We start from the raw sequence: 6,000 nt of genomic DNA on the forward strand, positions 1-6,000 counted from the left end.
ATTTTTCAAAATCTTGTCCTCTTACTTTGTTTCCATATGTGTAAGTTTGTCCCAATGGCATGGCCTCCCTGCAAGTGTTGAGATTGTGTATTCATCATAGTAGTTGCAATTTCCTCTTAGACTATATCTTTTATTCTTTGTCCAGCTCACCAGCTCCAGCCATGGTCTTTCCTTCTGTCACTTATCAGCGAGAATGGATAAGATACAGAACTAGACACTGACAGAACAGTTAGGACTCTGTAGTGATCTCATTCCTCTCAGGCATTCATTGCCAGATAACAAGGAACTGCCCTGAGTCTCTGATGTAAATTCACTCATCACTTCATCTTGGAAGCAGAATATTGGGTTTTCACTGCCTGTCCTAAGAGGCATTTGGCAGAGGTTAAACTGTCAGGTTGCTCCAGTGACCTAGGACATTGTCCATGGGTTTCCTCCCACTTTTTCTTAAAACCACAACATTCCTTCTGAAATAGTGACATCCCTTGATCTTTCAGGGTACAGTTTCCTTCTTCACTTTCTGTCAGTGGTTGCTCAAAATTCCCTTGTTCCATTTATTTTTTGAATATGACTTTTAGGAATGGGGTGCTATGGACTTTCCAGGTATGCTTAGTTTGCCACCCTGAAATGAATATCTATCATCTAATTTGTATTGATGTCTACAGGTCAAGAGCTAGGGCATCAGGGGTGTCAGCTTTTAACAGTGATGGCCATTTTAGGGACTTTGTTAAAAGCACTTAAAATGATGCATATGTATGTATTAAAATTTCAAATAAACATAACCTTTGACTCAGCAATTTAAAATCTGGGAATTTGACCAATATTGTTAATGATACCATTAAGTTAAGATTGTTAGTTAAAGACATTGTTTACAGCATTTTTTGAAATAGCAAAATACTAAAAGCCATCTGGATGTCCTTCAGAACAGTTGACTACAACTGTTTGTATATTTTACTATGGTATATTATTATGCAGCTCTTCAAAAAATTGGGAAAACATACAAGCATTGACTTGCAGGTCTGACAGCAATTTACATTTAAGAGAAAATATCAGTGCTCACTTTGGCAGCACATACATGAAGTGAAAAATATCAAGTTATGAGTAGTCTATTGGAGACTTAAACGGACAATGCTAGACTGTGTGTGTGTGTGTGTGTGTGTGTGTATGTATGTGTATATGTGTGTGTATATATATATATGTATATACATATATATATATATATACAGAGAGAGAGAGAGAGAGAGAGAGAGAGAGACTATATACAATAAGCAGGGAAGCAGGGGTGGGGGTGCTAACCCCATGTAATTGAAAACTCCCATATATCTTTTGGCTCCCCCAAAACTCAACTACTAATAGCCTACTGTTGACTGGAAGCCTTACTGATAAAATTAGCAGCCAAATAACATATTTTATAGCATGTTCTGAATAAATACCCTTTGCTTGCTCTCATTTGGTTGATTTTCATTTATTCCCACAGGTACAAAGTACAATATTGTTTGTAAATATAAATTATGTAGCATGTAAACAATTGTGTATGTTTAGATAAACAACAAAATTGGGGACATATGATTATAAGAGTGATTATATCAGTGATATAATTGAAATCACTAAAAAAAAGATGATATAATACATTAACCCACCCATGACGCACATAGCTTATTTCGTAAAGCAAATACATTCTGATAGTCATATTAAATGTAATGTTTTTCTATCTTTATAAATATTAGGTGCTCCATGTGACTCTTTTAGATTTATGACAGTTCTTTGTCAATGTGATTTCAAAACTAGAGAGTCCTTAAAATGACTGGAAAATAATTTTTTTGAACTGCAAATATTTAGAACAAAATTTTTTAATGCTTTCCTGCTGTTCTTTTCAATATTCACTCCATATTTTATCCTGAAGTTAGACTTGGACACACTCTAAAATGTACTTGAGTTTTATCTTAAGTATTGCTATATCCAAAGGAACAAAGAATTTTTCTCATCAGCCCCTTCCTGCTGGACTTCCTAATGCATTTGATTCCCTGCTATTAACCCAGGGGACCTATGTTCACGATCACTTTGTGCTTCTTAAGACCCTGCAGGTTTAGTCATGTATAGACATTCTCATAAAGATTATTATTATTTTTATGCTAAACAGATGTTTGCCAATATCCCTATGGCTTGTGGCTAAAAGATGACTGGGAGATCAACCAGTCAAAACACTGGAGAATCTCAGCTATTCTCTGGAAACACTATTTGCTTGAGGGAGAAACCACTCTGAACTTTCAACAGTATCTTGTAGCCTTTTGTTAGGAGAGTGGAAAAGACTCATAGTTTAGTCAACTTGTAAGCCGAAGTCCCTTTAAAAGATTTTTCAACACCTCTTGATAAATGAAAAATGTGTAATTATAGCACAATAGTTGCAGTCAAATAAAATAAAGTTCGATTCTTAGCCAGATATTTAAGGAAATTCATAAGTTCATCAGTTTTCCCAAACATTTTACTATCTACATGGGTAACAAAAAGTGCTTCACGTTGAAAGAATAAAAAAGGAGGAAATTGTTCTGTTTTAGCTTAAAGCTGTATGATTTTTTTCATCCCAAGAATTTTAATAACGTATATATACAAATGATATATATGCCATTTTGACAAAATATGATTTCTAATTACATTAAGTATTTATCCCTCTGAGTTTAATTCACTACCTAATTACTCAAGGATCACTTGTTTTTATCAGAGGAAATAGGATTAATTGTATTTGGCCACAGAATTCTGGTAACTATTTATCCTCTTGTCAAAAAGCTCATGATTAAGTGATCTACATAAAATCTCACCATAATTTTTTTGCAGTGACTATGTTGGACTCCAATCACCAGAAATGCATATTTTAGGATCATATTTTTTTAGGACAGATTGTTTGGATTGACTACCATTTACGAAGATGGTGGGGATAGAAAAAGTACTTGTCTGAAATGAAGGTGTTGCATGCATTCTGAATTTATCTGGTTTTTGATTCCATTCCAATTTAATCTATGCATTCCTATGTCATTTATTGCCATGGTAACTGGATACTCATTTTAAAAATCACATCAAAATGTGAGTGAGGAAAGATGCAATATTTAACTGAATATAAGCTCTTAACCTGATGGAAAATGTTTTAGTGATGAGTGAATATTTAAGCAACTATCCTTGTCTGATATAAAAACTAATATATTTAAATTAGTAATTGCTGTTTTGTTCCCCATTCATAGAATTTAACATTATTCTAGTTTTTTATGTGACATTATTTTATTTTGACTTTACAAAGTAATATATGCCACTTAAAAAAAAAAAAAACTTGGAATTTTAACCAGAGAGGGGTCCATATGGCGTTGTTCTGGGTTCCCATCATAAGTTAAAGGGAAAGTTTCACAGTGTCTGGAGCCCTTGATACCAGGCAAATGAGGGAGGAGGATGTCCTCAAATTCCTTGCAGCAGAAACCTTGACACCAGTATTGACTTTGAAATGGAACAGTACATCTACAATAGGAAAGGTGATGGCATCTACATCATAAATCTCAAGAAAACCTGGGAGAGGCTTCAGCTGGCAGCTCATGCTATTGTTGTCATTGAAAACTGATGATTTCAGTTTCATATCTGATCTGTCAGTGTAATATTATCCAGGAATACTGGTCAGCGACCTACGTGAAGTTTGTTGCTCCCACTAGAGACATTCCTAATGCTGGCCACTTCACTCCTGGAAACTTCACTAACCAATCCAGGCAGCTTTCCAGAAGCCACAAGTTCCAGGGGATGCTGATCCCTGGACTGATTACCAGCACCTAACAGAGGCATCTTATGCTAACCTGCCTACTGTCGATCTGTGCTGAGTGGACATTGCCATGTGGTACCACAAGAATACTCAGGAAGTCTGATGTGATGGGTCCTGGCCTGGGAATTTCTATGCATGTGTGGCACCATCTGTGGTGAATACCTGTGGGTGGTTGTGCCTGATCTCTGCTTCTATAGAGAAGCCATGGCTGAAAAGCCATGACTAAGGAGAGATTGAAGGATGAATAGACCACACCACCTCCTGAGTTTGTTGCTACTCACCCTGTCTGAAGGTGTGCAGGTACCATTGGTGCCTTTCCAGCAGTTCCCTTTGGAGGACTGGTCCACAGCTTCCATTGCTCAGACCACAGTAGGAACAACCAGTAAGTAGTCATATACTGTACTTGCTCAGACTCTTAAATAGAAAATAGAAATAAGGTTGATGGAAAACAAAGTTCCTTAAAAAAAAAAAGCCTTGGAAAATACAGAATACATAAGGAATAAAAAGTACCCATACTTCCTATATTCAAGAATAACTATTGCCATGATTTTGAAGTATTTTCTTCCAGCTTCAATAAACAAATAGCTTTATTCATTTAGGTTTTCTTATTAGACATGAAGAGCTTTTTAAGCAATAACAAAAAAGAGGATGTGATGAAAGCATTGTTGAGTAAAAAGAATAAATTAAGGTCTACATTATTTTATTGGAGAAAGGTTTTAAGAGTATGTATCAGGAAAACTATTGACTACAGGTGACTAATGGTTAACTGAGTGATTTTTACTTTAGAAGTTCATTTTTGTGCATATCAAAGATATTGTGGGGATGCCTGGGTGGCTCAGTTGGTTGAGTGGTTAAGTGTCCGACTCTTGATTCTGGCTCAGGTCATGATCTAATGGTATGAAATCAAGCCCTGTATGGGGCTCCACTCTGGAGCCTGCTTAAGATTCTCTGTCTCCCTCTCCTTCCACCCTTCCCCCACTTGTGTTCACACGTGCTCTGTCTCACAAACAACAGCAACAATAATAATAATAATAAATAAGAAGATACTGAGGTAGTCAATAAAGTATTCATGCAACTGCTTCATGATATTATCATCTGGGACATTTATGTATTACCACTCTAGTATCCTTAATGGACCAACTTCTCCCCACATGCTGCCAAGGTGGCTGCTAAAGCCCCTGGTTTGCTGTCTGGTTCAAGGAAAGAAAAAAATAGAAAGGACAGGGACCAGTGACATATGTTCCTCTTATCAGGAAAACTCAAGCTTTCCATGAAGTTCTCACAAAAGACTTCTTTAACCTTGCTGACTGAAGTTAAATTTGTGTTTATATCTTTTTTAGTAGAAACCAATCATTCTTGAACAGTGTTCTGATTCCTCCACCATAATGAAGACAAAGAAAATGAATATTAAGTTTAAGTCTTGTTTGTTTGCTTTCTTGTTTCCAGTCCTTCTAGGGAAATGGGCAAGTGAGAAAAGAATTATGAATTGTATTAGTTTCCTAGGACTATGATAACAAAGTACCACTAGGTGGGTGGCTTAAACAACAGCAATTGAGCCTAGAAGTCCACAATCAAGGTGCCGACAGGGTTAATTCTTTCTTGGGGCTATGAGGGAAAGATCTGCTCCAGGCCTCTTTCCCTGACTTGTATATGGCCATCTTTTATCTGTCTCCTCACATCATCTTTTCTCTCTGCTTATTTCTGTGTCTAGATTTTCCCTTTTTTTAAGGACGTCAGTCATATTAGGGCCCACCCTCATGACCTCACTTTAACTTTGTTAGCTCTGCAAAGAATGTATCTAAACAAGGTCACATTGTGAAGTACTGAGGGTTAGGACTTCAATATATGAACTTGAGGAGGAGACAGTTCAACCCTTCAACCCATCATAGGGGTGATTTACGTGGAACATGTGTGATTGGTTAGAGCTGTCTCCTTATAGAGACCACAGACTGCGAAGTGACTGAGCAATTCACACTGTTCACATATTCTCACATTGAGGGAAATTTGGGTCAAAGGGCTAAGGTGTCTGTAGCCCATCAAGTCAAAGTTGAATTGGCCTCCAGGTCTGTTTTACCTTGGTGTGACATCCAGTCTCAGCATGTATTAGTTCCTGTGGGGTCTCTGTGGGATGCCTTGGTATAGCTGATGGGATTGCTTCTTTAACGATCCAAAGAATACGTAGTTAGAAGAATTCAATAATTAATTGTAAA

At 36.8% G+C, this 6,000-nt stretch overlaps 1 pseudogene; it reads right to left on the reverse strand.

The window, feature by feature from the left end:
- LOC115508493 overlaps window positions 1-3,813 on the reverse strand; it is a 607,545-nt pseudogene extending 603,732 nt beyond the window's left edge.
- Window positions 3,814-6,000: the final 2,187 nt, after the last annotated feature.

The sequence above is a fragment of the Lynx canadensis genome, chromosome A2 (assembly GCF_007474595.2).
Source record: "Lynx canadensis isolate LIC74 chromosome A2, mLynCan4.pri.v2, whole genome shotgun sequence".
Lineage (NCBI taxonomy): Eukaryota > Metazoa > Chordata > Mammalia > Carnivora > Felidae > Lynx > Lynx canadensis.